General features: G+C 45.0%; 1 protein-coding gene and 1 long non-coding RNA gene across 3 annotated transcripts in view; one reads left to right on the top strand and one right to left on the bottom strand.

The window, feature by feature from the left end:
• LOC127378104 (membrane-associated guanylate kinase, WW and PDZ domain-containing protein 1-like) overlaps positions 1 to 8,117 on the bottom strand; it is a 54,996-nt gene extending 46,879 nt beyond the window's left edge. The window contains 1 exon segment of the mRNA XM_051426676.1: positions 7,730 to 8,117. The gene's annotated coding sequence lies outside the window, so the exon portion shown is untranslated.
• A 1,906-nt stretch (positions 8,118 to 10,023) lies between these two features.
• Positions 10,024 to 10,395, top strand: LOC127377165 (uncharacterized). Of its 2 annotated transcripts, none has more exons than XR_007887646.1 (3): positions 10,024 to 10,093; positions 10,128 to 10,258; positions 10,359 to 10,395. It is a non-coding gene; the product is annotated as an uncharacterized LOC127377165 (long non-coding RNA). The 2 variants fall into 2 exon arrangements; XR_007887645.1 differs by having other exon boundaries at positions 10,351 to 10,395.
• Positions 10,396 to 18,307: the final 7,912 nt, after the last annotated feature.

The raw sequence follows: 18,307 nt of genomic DNA, 5'->3' as shown, positions 1-18,307 counted from the left end.
TGGTCAGAGAGAAATTCCCCCACCCACCCTCTATTCCACCACTTTGAGTTACTAAGACTGGCTGAGCTAACTTAATATCATAATGCCTGCCTTATGTTTCAAATTGTCAACAGGCTGAACTCTAGATTGAGTAGTGTTGTGCCCATCTCCAGCCCCCAGCACACATACCAAACGAGAAGAAAACCACTTATATTAGGAAAATGTTGCCGACATGTGCGCGCCAGTATGAGTGTAGGGGGCCGCAGATCTGGAACGGGATTGATGATGGCCTCAAGGTGTTGCCCTCTATCTCCAACTTTAAAAGACAATTAAAATATAATTTCCTATTAACCTATATCTAATATAAAACTGTTTTCTCATGGACTACTGGGAGTATGTGTATGACTGTATGTGTATGTAATGTTATGTATGTTCTGGTGCGCTCTGTGCGTGCATTTACTCATCATCATCTGGTTACAGGTGGTAACTGTGTATACCATTGTCTGTACCACTACCCTTTCATGAACCATGGGCCCCCACCTATGAGCTTTCCTAGCTTCCTTGGGGGACCCATTCACACTACCCAATTGATTTTGTACCCCAACTGTATTATTGTATTATTGTAATGTTTGAAGTGGTATTGTGAATAAACTCAAACTCAAATTATATATATATATATATATATATTTATTATCTAATATATAGATATCATATATATATAATTATAGATATATATATATATATATGATATCTAATATATAGATATCATATATATAATTATAGATATTTATATATATATATATATTATCTAATATATAGATATCATATCTATATATAGAAGGGGGCTGCCACCTGCCTGTAGTTCCACTGAGGCAGCAGACACGAAGAAGCTCTGCAGACGCTGCTGGTGGGGTTTGATGTGTGTCTGCTAACACATGCTAACAGGCTAACACTGAGTTTGCTATGGTACATGAATGAATCCATAGAGAGAACCTTTACTGTGTGTGTGTGTGTGTGTGTGTGTGTGTGTGTGTGTGTGTGTGTGGCGAGTGTGTGCGTGTGCGTGTGTATCAGACAATTAACGAGCAGTTATTGTGCCGTGATGATGATGATGATGATGATGATGATGATGATGATGATGGACACAGCATTAGTTAGTAGACTGGACCTAATTTAGGATGAGAATGTGAATTTCCTGTTCACTAAGCCCCGCCCCCTGACCACTGACTGTCCAATCACAGCTCAGAAACAGAAACTAGTGACAGCAGACTCTGACCTTTGACCTTTGATTTCAATGTGATCCGATAGCGACCACTAGCATGCTCACCAGCTGGACGCTGTCTGTGTCCTCTCAAACATCATTCACACAACAAACACTGACTCCTCTGGGAGTTGTAGTCTTTTACATTAAAGAGGTTCTACACCAGCGGTTCCTTTGACTGCTTATTATTTACAAAAATTTAATTTATAAAATCCCAATAACACACCCAATTATATAATCAAAACTTAATTATCCAAATTGAAACATATTTTTGGTCCACATTTAAATTCATTAAGCTATTTATTACCTATTCAGTGCGTGTATGCGGGTTGGGGTTGGGGGGGCCTGACTTGGTTGGGAACCACTGATCTACCCTAACTGCTCAGAGCAGCTGAGAGCAAACAGAGAGTTCAGAGTCAACAGGTTGCTGCAACAGGTTGCTTTAATTTAATTAGCTGGCTACATTTGCTTGCTTGCTAACATGATAGCAAGCAAATGTAGCCAGCTAGCTGCAACCCAGCCATGCTGAATAACGCCAGCCAACAAAGAATCCTGCAAACAGCGAGCCAGCAAGATCAGCGTGGGAGTCTGGATGAAGCTAGCTGACAGTATTTTTTTGCATTTGTTGTGGTGGGTGTCGGTCGTTTGTAGACGTTAGCGGACTCCATTTATAAGCTAACGTTAGCTAGTGTTGCACACTGCAGGGCGGCTGTGGCTCAGAGGCAGAGGCTCGGAAGGTTGTGGGTTCGATCCCCGGCTCCTGGTGCCACATGTCAAGGACAAGTATCCCTGAGCAAGATACTGAACCCCAAATTGCTCCTGATGCTCCTCATCGGTGTGTGAGTGTGTGTGAAAGGGTGAGTGTGTGTGAAAGGGTGAGTGTGTGTGAAAGGGTGAGTGTGTGTGAAAGGGTGAATGTGTGTGAAAGGGTGAATGTGTGTGAAAGGGTGAATGTGTGTGAAAGGGTGAATGTGTCCGTAGTGTAAAAGTGCTTCGAGTGGTCGGAAGACGAGAAAGACACTATACAAGTACAGCTCCATTTACCATTTACCACTGTTGGCACTCGGGAGCATAAAGGTCACAACCTTTGACCCTCATCCTACATAGAGACACATAGAGATCAGTCCACAGACAGCAGAGGGACAAAGCTACACTACAACCTGTTCACTGTCTGTTCACACACACACACACACACACACACACACACACCACACACACACACACTGACTCATTATTTGTCTTTCAGAAATATTTGCTGACAAAACTAAACATTCGCACTGATTCTTCTTCTCTCCTCTCAGCTCCATCCAACCAGCAGGAAGGAGGTCAGAGGTCACTGCAGGCTGACAGGAAGATGTGAGTCTGGAGCTGTGATGAAAATGACGGAGGAGGAGGAGGAGGAGGAGGAGGAGGAGGAGGAGGTGGTTCCTGTCTGCTAACACTGAGCGTGTCTGACAGCAGCTGTCGCTCTCAATCTCTCTCAGGCTGCAGACACACAGCGGGCAGCGTCTGATGACATCATCAGCACACAGGTCCACTAAGTGTGTTTGTACCACCAGGGGTCAAAGGTCAGCAGTTTGAACATCACTTTATATGTAATTGTCTCAGTTTCATAAATCCAGAGTACAGTCCACCTCTGAATGAAACAGCGAGGCCGAGCGGTTCTCACCAGCACCGCAGATCAGCAGCGTGTTTCTCTCCGGGCCGTTAGCGATTATAATAATAATAATAATAATAATAATAATAATAATAATACATTTTATTTATAAGCGCTTTTCTAGATAGTCAAAGACACACACATTAAAACATAAAAGCAGCAAAACAACATCAGATAGTAAAACACTAAAAGAAACACATCAATCTAAGCTAAACATTAAAAGCAATTTTAAAAAGGTGAGTTTTTGTCAGAGATTTAAATTTTGGAGGGTCGGTGCAGTTTAGGATGTGTTTGGGGAGAGAGTTCCAGAGGGAGGAGGCAGCTACAGAAAAAGCTCTGTTGCCCCAGGTTCGGTGATGGGTCCTGGGTGGTGGAGTCAGGAGGTGGCATCGGCTGAGCGGAGGCTGCTGGATGGATTGTGGCGGTGGAGCAGGTCAGTGAGGTAGGAAGGGGCCTGGTTATGGAGGGCTTTGTGTGTAAGGAGGAAGATTTTGAATTGAATTTGTTGTGGGACCGGGAGCCAGTGGAGGTTCTGGAGGACAGGGGTGATGTGGTCACGGGTGCAGGTGTAGGTGAGCAGACAAGCAGCAGAGTTCTGGATGTACTGGAGTTTATTTAAGGTTTTGGATGGTGTGCCGTAGAGGATGCTGTTGCAGTAATCGATTCTGGAGGTGATGAAGGCGTGATTGAGGGTTTCTGTGGCAGAGAAAGAGAGTGATGGGCGGAGTCGGGCGATGTTTTTGAGGTGAAAAAAGGCAGTTCTGGTGATTTGGTTTATGTGGTGTTCAAAGGAGAGGTCATTGTCAAAGATGACTCGAAGGTTGGGACTGTGAGGCGATGGAGACAGGGTGGAGGTGTCGACAGTGAGGGAGAAACTGTGAATGGTTTTAGTGATGGATTTGGGGCCAATGATGATGATGTCTGTTTTGTTGCAGTTAAGTTTGAGGAAGTTGGTGGAAGTTGGTGTGCATCCAGGATTTAATATCAGTGAGGCAGTTGGAGAGAGTGGAGTGAGTGGCGGAGTTGATGGATTTGGTGGAGATGGAAAGCTGGACGTCATTGGCATAACAGTGAAAGTTGAGACCATGGTGGCGAATGACGTTGCCAAGGGGAAGCAGGTAGAGTATGAAGAGGAGAGGACCAAGCACCGAGCCCTGGGGGATGCCTTGGGACAGCGGAGCGGTGGAGGAGGTGCAGTTGTTGATGTGGATGAACTGTTGTCTGTCTGTGAGCTAAGATTGGAGCCAGGAGAGGGCTATGCCGGTGATGCTGAGGGAAGATTTGAGGCGGGAGAGAAGAATGGTGTGGTTGATGGTGTCAAAAGCTGCAGTGAGGTCCAGGAGGATGAGGATGCTGAGGTGACCAGAGTCTGCAGAGAGGAGGATGTCGTTGGTGACTTTGAGGAGGGCTGTTTCAGTGCTGTGTTGTGAACGGAAGCTGTATTGAAATGGTTCGAACAGGTCATTTGAGCAGAGGTGGGTTTTGAGTTGTTTGGCGACAGTGCGTTCCAGTATCTTAGACAGAAATGGGAGATTGGAAATTTGGTATTTTGCTGCCAAGAGAGGCTGAAAGGGCAGAAGGGGAGATGGATTTGAGATTTCTGAAAGAAATTGTCCGTTTGTCCTTGGTGGTAGAAATGGGAAGATCAATGTCTATGGTGATTGCCAGGTGGTCAGAGATGTTGAGGTTGAGGCTGGAGAGGTGAGGTATGGTGAGCCCAGTAGAGCAGACCAGATCCAAGATGCGACCACGGCTGTGGGTGGGAAAGTTGACGTGTTGGGTGAAGTTGAAGCAGTGTAAGGTTAGAACAGAAGGTGAGATGGCAGATAACTGAGTTAAAAAGTCAGAAAAGTCGGAGAGAAAGGAAGGATTTGGTTTTGGGGGGCAGTAGATTATGGCAGTGACCAGAGGAGTGGAACCTGTGGGTGTGGTCTGGTTGAGTGAGAAATAGTCCAGAGGTTTGTGCCAGGTTTCAGTGATACAGAGGAAATCCAGGTTATTGTCAGTTATGAATTCACTTAAAATGAGGCTTTTATTGTTAAGTGAGCGGGTGTTGAGCAAAGCCAGTTTCAGGTGACGTTGCTTCGTGATGGGTTGTGAGGACCAAGGAAGGGGGTGGAGATTAGATAGGTGCATGTGACGTTTGTTGTGCTGACGTAATGAGGAAGTTGCGGTGCGCGAGCAGGACCAGATGGATGGAATAGAGTTTGGGGTTGAAAAGTTGTGAACATACGACCAGAGCCTCTGTGGAGGATGGCGAAGTAGTCCAATTTCTCAGAGGATGTCAATGCAGTCCGGGCGGAGGTGGTTGCTGAGTGAGTGGAGGTCATCGGTGGAGTAGAGCGGTGGCATGATCCAGGTGTGGAGCTTCTGCCCAGAAGCCAGGTATCTGTGGATGAAGAGGTGACGTGTACCCCAGGAGTATCCACGGGATAATCCACAGCTTAACCGCAGCCAATAATCCGATGAGGAGGAGAGGGGCCACCAGCCTGCTAGCCCGGCGGTCCAGGTGAGGAGAGGAGGTTGTCAGCCTGATGCGGTGGTGGCCAGCACAGGAAGCCAAAGCCAGAGAAGCCGACCACATCGGGACGGAAAGATCCTGGCAGGACGGGCAGGTGGGCTCGAATAATGTCAGAGGCCCCCTAGTGGCAGAAACTAGAGCTTCATATGTGTAAATAAACTGTTTACTGGATGATTTACTGACAGCGGTCCTCCTGGCTCCAGCAGCCACATTCAGGCTTTAAAGCAACAAAGACTGAAACGTCTCTCTGTTTCCTTCTTCAGACCTCACAAACAAACAGACATACAAACAAACAAACAAACAAACAAACAGACATACAAACAAACAAACAAACAAACAAACAAACAAACAAACAAACAGACAAACCGCCGTCTGCTGATCTGAATGATCCACATCAGCTGAGTCAGACTGCAGAGACCGGATCTGCTGACAGACCAGATCCACTTCAGACCCCCGACTGTATTCACTGTAGATTTCAGAACCGTTGACAGCTGAGATACAGAACCACATCTTTAGGAACCAGTGGTCTGGTACCCGGTGGGTTCCGGGTTCAATCCCCAGCTCCTCCAGAGGGAGACGGCTGTTATTCTTCCAGTCTTTATGCTAAGCTAGGCTAAAGACAACACATGCTAAATGCTCTCCAACTGTATCAGACAGTTCTGGTGTCCATTATATCCTCATAATGTGCACCTCCAATCACACACACTCTCCAGTTGCATTGTGGGAAATGTAGGATCCAAAAACAATAACAACAACAACAACTGTGTGTGAGTGACACCTGGAGTCACCCTTTAATAACACCTCCTCATCCAAACAGCACCTCCTCTCCCCACTGTACATCTATAGTTCCCCCTGTAACCTCCTCCTCTCCAGCACCTCCTTCTCCTCAAATGTTTATCCCTTACTTCTTCCTGCCCACTCACCTGCTCCTCAGTAAGAAACAGCACCTCCTTACTCAATACACCACTAATGACACCTCCTCTTACTGCTTTAATACATTACAACAGCAACACCAAGACAGCACCTCCTCATCAGTACAGCACCTCCTCGTCAGTACAGAGCCTCCTCATCAGTACAGCGCCTCCTCATCAATACAGCACCTCCTCATCAGTACAGAGCCTCCTCATCAATACAGCACCTCCTCATCAGTACAGAGCCTCCTCATCAGTACAGCACCTCCTCATCAGTACAGCTCCACCTCATCAATACAGCTCCTCCTCATCAATACAGAGCCTCCTTACTCAATACACCACTAATGACACCTCCTCTCCTTCCTGTGCACTCCATTGTGTAGTCTCATACTGTAGCAGCTCCTCCTATGTATATACACCTCCTCCTCTCTAGTCATGCACAGTGTCTCCTTCTGTCCAATTATATACAATCACTGTAATATTTCCTCCTTTTTCAGGTATTATACCTCCTCCTGTGCACCTCCCTCTCCCCAAATGTCTATCCCTCATTTTGTGCTGCTTCGTCCTGCTCCATCACCTCTTCTTCGGTAAGAAACAGCACCTCCTTACTCCTCAATATACCACCAATGACACCTCCTCTTACTGCTTGAAAACATTACAACACATCTTCTCCTCCTCCTCACTACAGCACCTCCTCTTCTCAATGTACATCTATAGTTACCACTGTAACCTCTTGTGTGTATACACCTCCTCTCCAGCACCTCCTTCTCTCCAATTATATGCAATCATTGTAATACCTCTTCCTGTGCACCTCCTTCTGTTTATCCCCCACTTTGTGCTGCTGTTGCTCATTCACCTCCTCTTCATACCTCCTCTAATAAACAGAATATAACATTCATACAGCACCCCCTCTTTCATACAGTACCTCCTCATTCATACAGCACCTCTTCTGCTTACTGTGCACTCCATCAGTCAGTCTGATACAGTAGCTGCTCCTCCTGTGCACCTCCTCCTGCTGCTGTTCATTCTACCAGCAGACAAAGAGCAGCATATAGCGCAGATCCAGCTGCTGTCCACCATGTAAACACACACACACACACAGTCACACACACACACACACACACACACACACAACACAGTCACTCGCACGCACACGCACACGCACGGTGGATGATGGAGGAGTTGACCGACCCTCCGCTGCTCCTCAGCCCGGGCTGCAGGCTGCCTGTGTCGGCTGTGAATGTGCTGACGGCGCCGTTTGAACCTGCAGAGACTCAAACACAACAACCGGGTTTCTCGGTCAAACCGAGCGAGAACGCGCCCCGGTGCCCGGTGCCCCGTGCCACACACACACACACACACACACACCGGTACAAACACAGGTTTCCCGGTTCCGTTACCTTCATAATGCTGCCGTTCTTTCTCCGGTTCTCCTCCGTCCTCCGCTCCCGTTAAAATCCTCTCCGGGCTTTTAGTGTATTGATCGCTCCCTCGGTGCTGCTGCGTGCGTGAGCGTGCGTGCGCTGCGAGAGGCGCGTGCATGCGTGACAGTGCGTGATGTCCACTGCAGGTAAAAATGCAAAGATCACACACACACACACACACACACACACACACACACACACACACACACACAACTCATGTGTGTTTGCATATGTGTGTGCGTGTGCGTGCCCGCAGGTAGCAGCTTAATGGAGCTTTACTATACACTGAAAGCAATGACGAGTTAATGTCTCTCTACCATCCTCCCTCTCTCTCTCATACAGGCAATAAGTGTGTGCGTGTGTGTGTGTGTGTGTGTGTGTGTGTGTGTGGCACCAGGAAGGACAGAGGAAGTGAGAGAGAGCTCCGCCTTCAGAGGGAGGAGTCAGTGTGATGAGGGGGGTATTCAGGGTAATAAGGCTGACATCAGCGCGCGCGTGTGTGTGTGTGTGTGTGTGTGTGTGTGTGTGATAGATTACAGGAAACAGACATAAAGAGCTAATATAATATATAGATTATATATAAATACACTGATCAGGGTGGAAAACTTCACTTCTTCCCCGGAGTTCTTGTGCTTTCTCGGATCCTGGTGGAGCCTCCTACCATGGTCCTGCTAGACTGCCATTGCTAATATCACTGATATTATTATTATTATTGTTATTATTATTATTATTATTATTATTACTACAGCTACAATTATTACTATTCTCACTGCTCATTGTTCCCCTCACTACTATTAGTGTAGTTGTTGCTACTGTTGTTGCTGTGCACCTGTCTGTCTGTCTGTCTGTCTGTCTGTCTCTCTCTCTCTCTCTCTCTCTCTCACCCCAACTGGTCGAGACAGACGACCACCCACCTAGAGCCGGAGGATCTGTCCTAGGTTTCTGCCTTTTAACAGGCAGTGTTTCCTTGCCCTTGTCTCCAAGGTCTTGCTCATGGTGGTACTGTTGGGTCTCTGTAATTAATGTTATAAAGAGTTCGGTCTAGACCTGCTCTATTTGAAAAGTGTCCTGAGATAACTTCTGTTATGAATTGGTGCTATACAAATAAAACTGAGTTGAATTGAATATCATGGAACCACCTTTTTAAACACATTTTATTAATATTCCAGAACTGCCCCCATATCGAAAGTGCTCCATGTCAACTTCTCATCATGTTTCTGATATCACTGTATTGATTAGAACCTGTTAACCAGCAGTAATGATTGTGAATCAGAACAAGCAGTAACACAGTGTAACATCACACAGTCTGGTTGTTCAATAACTTCCAACTTCACTGAAACTGATCAGACTGATCGATACGATGGATGATGGATAACATTAACAGTTACTGATAATTAACTGGCTACAAACTGGCTCCTCTTCCTCCTCTTCCTCTCCTGTCGCTGCCTGAACCCGCCGAGTCTTCATCCCCTGAGTCAGAGTCCTGGTCGGAGCCGCTGGACATCAGCCGGCCTCCGTCGGTCCGCCCCACTCCGGTCTCGTGGCTCATTCGGGCCCCGCTCCCCAGCAGTATTCCCGAGGACGAGGAGCATCTCCTGAACGCAGTTTAATATCGGTTTGGTTCCTCTGAGACTGTCAGTCGACTGTTAGACCAAATAATTGATGTTTGAATGTATGAATAGTATTTTAGCTCCAGATAAACGTAGGTGGGTATATTGTTTATATTTATTTATATATTGTTTGAAAGTAAACTGGGGAGTTGGTTTTAACGTAGAAGTGACAACACTTTTATTTCAGCTCTCATTGTCAGTCTGTTGGACGAGGAGCAGCATCGGTTCAGCACCCGGTCTATTTCCTTCCAGAGAACTGACATACTGACATGTATACATCCTGTTAATGATCACTGTGGTTAAATACAGTCACAGGGGCGACCACCGACCTGTAATGAACATCACTGTGAACCTGCAGAGAGAGTCCATACTGCAGTCAGCCACCAGGGGGAGATAGAGAGAGAGAGTCCATACTGCAGTCAGCCACCAGGGGGAGATAGAGAGAGAGAGTCCATACTGCAGTCAGCCACCAGGGGGAGATAGAGAGAGAGAGAGTCTATACTGCAGTCAGCCACCAGGGGGAGAAAGAGAGAGAGAGAGTCTATACTGCAGTCAGCCACCAGGGGGAGATAGAGAGAGAGTCTATACTGCAGTCAGCCACCAGGGGGAGAGAGATAGAGTCTATACGCAGCCACCAGGGAAGAGAGAGAGAGGGTCTATACTGCAGTCAGCCACCAGGGGAGAGAGAGAGAGAGTCTATACTGCAGTCAGCCACCAGGGAGAGAGAGAGGTCCATACTGCAGTCAGCCACCAGGGGAGAAGAGAGAGAGTCTATACTGCAGTCAGCCACCAGGGGGAGATAGAGAGAGAGTCTATACTGCAGTCAGCCACCAGGGGGAGAGAGAGAGAGAGTCTATACTGCAGTCAGCCACCAGGGGGAGATAGAGAGAGAGAGGTCTATACTGCAGTCAGCCACCAGGGGGAAATAGAGAGAGAGAGAGGTCTATACTGCAGTCAGCCACCAGGGGGAGATAGAGAGAGAGAGAGAGAGAGAGAGTCTATACTGCAGTCAGCCACCAGGGGGAGATAGAGCTGCAATGGCGGCCATCTTTATATATGAGGAAAGTACTTCCTCCAACACCTCTGAGTCCTGAGGGAGCCTTTAATAAATCAATAGCTCTTCAGTTACTGTGGTTTGGAAATCTCGAGGGAAACACACACACACACACACCCACACACACACTCACACACACTCACACACACACACACACACACACACACACACACACACACACACACACACACACACACACACACACATAGTGCAGTGTGTGAGTTCATAGGAGCAACACTATATCCATTAAATCGGGGAAGGAGGAGGAGGAGAGGAGGAGGAGAAGAGGAGAAGAGGAGAAGAGAGGAGGAGGAGGAGAGGAGAGGAGGAGGAGGGGAGAGGAGGAGGAGGAGGAGGAGAGGAGAGGGAGGAGGAGGAGGAGGAGGAGGAGGAGGAGAGGAGAGGAGGAGGAGGAGGAGAGGAGAGGAGAGGAGGAGGAGGGGAGGAGGAGAGGAGAGGAGGAGGAGGAGGAGAAGAGAGGAGAGGAGAGGAGGGGGAGGAGGAGGAGGAGAGGAGGAGGAGGGGAGGAGGGGAGGAGGAGGGGAGGAGGAGGAGGAGGAGGAGGAGGAGGGAGAGGAGAGGAGAGGAGAGGAGGAGGAGGAGAGGAGGAGGAGGAGAGGAGGAGGAGAGGAGGAGGAGGAGGGGAGGGGAGAGAGGGAGGGGAGGAGGGGAGGGGAGAGGGGAGGAGGAGGAGGAGGAGGAGGAGGAGGAGGAGGAGGGGAGGGGAGAGGAGAGGAGGAGGAGGAGGAGGAGAGGAGGAGAGGAGGAGGAGAGGAGACCTCTGTGTGTGTAAAGCAGTGGATTCTCTGTTAGATTATATATTCAGTATTAATAGACATATTGATCACAGAGGGACTACGTTATACTATAGTACTTGAGTAAAAGTACTAAGTTACTTTCTAATTAGAATCACTTCTTCGTCTCCTTCCTGACCTCCTCTTCCTCCTCCTCCTCCTCCTCCTCCTCTGGCTGTAACGCTGTGTCCGTCCAGCAGGAGGCGACAGCGCTCCGTTTGCTGTCTGAGGGATGTGATATATGTATTATATTATATTATTTCTTATGATATTATATTAAGACTGCAATCTTCAGCTTTTTAAAACAATGTAGAAAAGAGAAGTATAAAATATATCAGAGATCAATTTAAGATATTGATTAATAACAATGGAACTTTTTTATATTGTTTTTGTTTCAATAATAAATCTTTCTATAAATAAATGTGATGTGCTACGGTAAGCTGATGACTCATTCCCGGTTTACTTCCTGCTCTGTGTACATAAATATGCATTAGTTTTACTCGTTACAGCGGTTATTTTCCCGCTTAACATTTAAACGTAGACTAGTTCTACCTAAGCACTCGGAGTTTCTCCTTCTTTTAGCGACTTTTCACTACTTTCAAACTGTTTCATACACGCTAGCTTCATTAGCATTAGAGTGGGTGACTGAGAGAAGGAAGAATAATGCTGCGATCCATTTGTGTCGTGAACTCGGAACCCGAGTTGGAAAGTGTAAATCTCGCAGCTATCACGCGAGATTTCACAGAGACACGCCCCCTTTTGGTCGTAATTTCAGCCGTCCCACTCGGGGCTCCTCACAGTGGACCGAGCTGAACGGGGGGGCACGTACGGCCCGCAAAACAAAGATGGCTGCGCCCATATTAAGATGTATTTTCTTTGTTTTTGTGCTACGTTGGTCGTTTTAATGTCGACTTTAAATTCTCCTACAAACTGTTTACATTGCTGCTCTAGTCCGGTCACCAGTTTATGCATTGCACCGTGTTACTGTGAGTTCAATACAATGTAAAGGTTTGTTTTCGAGCTGGTCTGCTAAATAGGCTAATGTAGCTAACAATAACGCTAGCCCGCCACTGGTGGCCCCTGGTGGCCCCTGGAGGCCCCTGGAGGCTCCTGGAGGCCCCAAAATATTATTGAACTGTAAGACTTGCAATAACGGAATTACTTGAAATGTTAGTGTTTCTGTAGAAAAACATTATTATTTCACATTGAGCTTGTTTAGAGCCACAAACAATAACAACACAGCTGCTGCACTTCTTTCCGACTCGTAATGCCCAAAGACAACTGGAACGCTATAAGTGGTACAAGCCAGGCAATGACGTCACATTCTCGCGGCAGAACAACTCGGGTTCCGAGTTCACGAGACAAATGGAAAGCAGCATAAAACACCGAAGCCCACAGTTCACCACCAACCCATTCATGTTTCCAATTCATTTTCCCCACTCAGCGATACACCCGCTGAGGAACCAACTCTGGTTATTGGCAGCTCCATAGTCAGAAACGTGAAGTTAGTGAAGCCAGCGGCCATAGTTAAATGTATCCCTGGGGCCAGAGCGGGCGACATTGAATCAAATTTAAAACTGCTGGCTAAAGATAAACGTAAATACAGTAAGACTGTTATCCACGTCGGCGGTAATGACACCAGATTACGCGGTTTATGTGGAGTCGGTGTGTAATTATGCTAAAACAATGTCGGACTCCGTAGTTTTCTCTGGACCCCTGCCCAATGTGACCAGTGATGACATGTATAGACGCATGTCGTCAGTCCACCGCTGGCTGTCGAGGTGGTGTCCAGCAAACGATGTGGGCTTCATTGATAACTGGAAGCCTTTTTGGGGAAAACCTGGTCTGATTAGGAGAGACGGCATCCATCCCACTTTGGATGGAGCGGCTCTCTTATCTAGCAACATGGCGAAGTTTATTTCTAAAACCTGACAGTCCAGAGTTAGGACCAGGAAGCAGAGCTGCTGTCTTACACACTTCTCTGCGCTTTCTTTAGAACAGTCACCCACCCAAAACCCCATAGAGACTGTGTCTGTCCCCCGACCACCTACATTATTTAAAGAAATAAAAACAAGAGGAGTTCAACATAAAAACCTAATAAAAATTAAAACCAACTCCTCAGTAGCACAAAATAAGAGAATGAAATGTGGGCTGTTAAATATCAGGTCTCTGTCCTCTAAAGCTGTTTTAGTGAATGAATTAATATCAGATTATGATATTGATTTACTTTGTCTTACTGAGACCTGGTTGTCCCACGAGGAGTATGTTAGCCTAAATGAATCCACCCCCCCCAGTCATATTAATACTCACATTCCTCGAGGCACAGGCCGAGGAGGTGGAGTGGCAGCCATATATGATTCGAGCGTTTTAATGGACCCTAAAAGTAGTCGCCAAAGAGTTGTGTGACTTTCTACATAACAATAGTTTATTTGAGGATTTTCAGTCAGGATTTAGAGTTCATCATAGCACAGAGACAGCTCTGGTTAAAGTTAATAATGACCTTCGACTGCTTCGACAATGGACTTGTCTCTGTACTGTATTATTAGATCTTAGTGCTGCATTTGACACCATGACCATGATATTCTTTTACAGAGACTTGAGCATCAAATTGGCATTAAAGGAACTGCCCTAACCTGGTTTAAGTCATACTTATTAGATCGTTCTCAGTTTGTACATGTTAACGATGAATCCTCCATAAATACTAAAGTTAGTCATGGAGTTCCACAAGGTTCTGTACTTGGACCAATACTATTTACTTTATATATGCTCCCTTTAGGCAACATTATTAGGAATCACTCCATTAACTTTCACTGTTATGCAGATGATACGCAGTTATATCTATCAATCAAACCCAATGAAATTAATCAATTATCTAAATTACAAACATGTCTTAAGGACATAAAATCCTGGATGACCTGCAATTTTCTGATGTTAAACTCAGAAAAACGAAATTCTTGTTCTTGGCCCCAAAACCTTAGAGACTCATTGTCTAAAGATATAGTCACTCTAGATGGCATTAACTGGCCTCTAGCACCACTGTCAGGAATCTTGGAGTTATCTTTGATCAGGATTTGTCATTTAACTCCCACATAAAGCAGACCTCTAGGACTGCCTTCTTCATTACGTAATATTAGAAAAATTAGACACATCCTATCACAGACAGATGCAGAAAAACTAATCCATGCATTTGTTACTTCAAGGCTGGATTACTGCAACTCTTTATTATCAGGTTGCCCCAATAAGTCCATTAAAACGCTCCAATTAATTCAGAACGCTGCAGCACGAGTACTGACAGGAACTAGAAAAAGAGATCACATCTCTCCTGTACTAGCTACTCTGCATTGGCTCCCTATAAAATGTAGAATTGAATTTAAAATACTCCTCCTCACCTATAAAGCTCTTCATGGTCAGGCCCCTTCATATCTTAAAGAGCTCATAGTACCCTATTACCCCACTAGAACACTACGTTCTCTGAATGCTGGGCTACTTGTGGTTCCTATAGTCTCTAAAAGTAGAACAGGAGCCAGAGCCTTCAGTTACCAAGCTCCTCTCCTGTGGAACCAGCTTCCAGTTGTGGTTCGGGAGGCAGACACCCTCACCACATTCAAGAGTAGGCTTAAGACATTCCTCTTTGATAAAGCTTATAGTTAGGGCTGGATCAGGTGAGTCCTGAACCATCCCTTAGTTATGCTGCTATAGGCCTAGACTATCGGGGGATTTCCCATGGTGCACTGAGCTACTCTCTTCCTCTCTCTTTCTGCACTCATTCATGTCCCTTTAATGCATGTTACTAACTCCACTTCTTCCCCGGAGTTCTTGTGCTTTCTCGTCTCGCAGGTTCTCATGGATCCTGGTGGAGCCTCCTGCCATGGTCCTGCTTGACTGCCATTGCCAATACTGTTGTTGCTGTGCACCTGTCTGTCTGTCTGTCGCTCTCTCTCTCTCTCTCTCTCTCTCTCTCTCTCTCTCTCTCTCCACCCCAACTGGTCGAGACAGACGACCACCCACCTAGAGCCGGAGGATCTGTCCTAAGTTTCTGCCTTTTAACAGGCAGTTTTTCCTTGCCCTTGTCGCCAAGTGCTTGCTCATGGTGGTACTGTTGGGTCTCTGTAAATAATGTTAAAGAGTTCGGTCTAGACCTGCTCTATTTGAAAAGTGTCCTGAGATAACTTCTGTTATGAATTGGCGCTATACAAATAAAATGAATTTAATTGAATTGAATTGAATTAAACCTAAACTAAATTATAATTCATTTGAAAGCCTTGTTCTTAGTCTTTCTCACCCAAACTGGAAAACACTGCAGCCAGTTCTATTTGTTATAGTGTACCGCGCTCCTGGACCATACTCTGATTTTATATCTGAATTCTCAGAGTTTTTATCAAGCTTAGTCCTTAAATCAGATAAAGTAATTATTGTAGGTGATTTTAATATTCATGTGGATGTTGACAATGACAGCCTTAGTAACACATTTATATCATTAATAGACTCAATTGGCTCCTGTCAGAGTGTAAATAAACCAACTCATTGTTTTAATCACACTCTTGACCTTGTTTTATCATATGGCATTGATATTGAACATTTAATAGTCTTCCCACATAATCCTTTCCTATCTGACCATTATTTAATAACTTTTGAATTCATACTATTAGATTATAAGCCATTAGGCAAAACTTCCTACAGCAGATGTCTATCTGACAGTGCTGTAGCTAAATTTAAGGAGGAGATTCCTTCAGTGTTTAATTCAATGCCATGTCTGAATTTAACAGAGTCCTATAACGACTTTAGTCCCTCTGAAATTGATAATCTTGTCGATAGTGCTACAGGCTCACTACGATCAACATTAGACTCTATCGCTCCTATAAAAAGGAAATTATTAAAACATAGGAGACTAGCACCTTGGTATAACCACCAAACCCGCCAGTTAAAACAAATAGCTAGGAAATCTGAAAGGAAATGGCGCTCTTCCAAATTATCAGAATATCGCTCAATTTGGCAAGATAATCTTAAAACTTATAGAAAGGCCCTTCGTAATGCCAGAGGAGCCTATTACTCAGCACTAATAGAAGAAAATAAGAATAACCCTAGGTTCCTCTTCAGCACTGTAGCCAGGCTGACAGAGAGTCACAGCTCTATTGAGCCACATATCCACATAAACTTAAGTAGCAATGACTTTATGAGCTTCTTCCACAATAAAATTATTACTATTAGACAGTGGTGTAGTGGTCCCTGGAGAAGCGAGTATACTCTCAATTTTTGCCCTCTTTTAACGCAGCCCAGAAAAACACCCTGTTTTAGAAACAGTGACATGTAAGACTACTCTATTTAGTTTACCCAAAAATCCGTCAGTAGTATTTGCTCATCGTCACATAATTTCTGCTGCTTGATCTCAGGGAGGAAGGATTATGAAATTACTAAACCAATACTGGCCCACAGACTAGTGAGAGACAACTATGCATTTTGAGTGAACTATTCCTTATTCCTAGAATGACACCTATTCTCTCACTTGGCAAGTCAGTAGTTTCTTTTGTAAACTGTGTCTTTGAACAGCTGATTTGCAACAGATAGTGTGGGCCAGAGTGTGCCACTATTATAAAATGAACATGACTTGATCAGGAGCAGTTTGTAGGTATAGATAGATAGATGGATAGATATTATATTATATATTATATTTATATTAGATATATAGGTATTACTGGTCAAACAGGCAGCCTGCATGAATGTAAAATATAGATGAGGCAAACATGGTGTTTCAGTTATTTTTTGAACATTTATTTAAATAAAATACTTCAAGTACCGGCATCTTTGGCTGTGGGTGAAGAGGCAGCATCTCCTTCACTGACAGCATCCTCTCCGACGGGGGTGGGGGGCAGAGCGGGCGCCAACGTTGGTCTTAACTGTGCCGGTGTAGCATCACTAACATTAGCTGAGCTGCTGGCTGATGTTGATTCGCGAGGACGTTTGAAATTGTCAAATTAAGTTTTTGTTTGGATAGCTCGCTTCATCTTAACAGTTCATTACAAATCCTAAAGGCAAATCATTTAAAGTAAACTTGTAAAAGTGAATTTGTCTTTAGCAATATTTACCTCGGCATGACCCGCCCTTCTCTGCCTCCGATTAGCTCATTCGTCATCATACCTAAAGTTAACCAATCCAATCAGTAAAGGCAGCGAGTACTAGCCAATTAGAGGCAGAGTAGCGTGGGTCATGGCTTCACCATCCTAGGGAAAAAATGGGCAATTTGGCTCGCAGATACTACTGAATGGTGTGCATCAGGGGGGGTTGAGAAGTGGGTATACGCAATGCTGACTGAAAAAAAAAAAATAGCACTGGACTACACCACTGCTATTAGAGACAAAATTATTCACCAACTGCCATCAACAGTTATCAGTGGCTCTCCAAGTTCAGGGACTTTTGCTAATGTAAACTTAGATATATATTTAGACTGTTTTTCTGCTATCGATCTTCATCAGTTAACTTCAATCATTTCTTCATCGAAGCCATCAACCTGTCTGTTAGACCCGATCCCAACTAGGCTGCTTAAAGAAGTTGTTCCCTTAATTGGCACTTCTTTACTGGATATGATTAATCTTTCTTTATTATCAGGATATGTACCACAGTCCTTTAAAGTAGCTGTAATTAAACCCCTTCTTAAAAAGCCCACTCTTGACCCAGGGGTTTTAGCCAACTATAGACCAATCTCTAACCTCCCCTTCCTCTCTAAGATTCTGGAGAAGGTAGTCGCCAAACAGTTGTGTGACTTTCTACATAACAATAGTTTATTTGAGGATTTTCAGTCAGGATAATAATGACCTTCTGATTGCTTCTGACAATGGACTTGTCTCTGTACTTGTATTATTAGATCTTAGTGCTGCATTTGACACCATTGACCATAATATTCTTTTACAGAGACTTGAGCATCAAATTGGCATTAAAGGAACCGCACTAAGCTGGTTTAAGTCATATTTATCAGATCGTTCGCAGTTTGTACATGTTAACGATGAATCTTCAATAAATACTACAGTTAGTCATGGAGTTCCACAAGGTTCTGTACTTGGACCAATACTATTTACTTTATATATGCTCCCTTTAGGCAACA

This window comes from Dicentrarchus labrax, unplaced genomic scaffold (assembly GCF_905237075.1).
Source record: "Dicentrarchus labrax unplaced genomic scaffold, dlabrax2021, whole genome shotgun sequence".
Lineage (NCBI taxonomy): Eukaryota > Metazoa > Chordata > Actinopteri > Moronidae > Dicentrarchus > Dicentrarchus labrax.
This window is presented reverse-complemented; position numbering and strand designations above follow the sequence as displayed.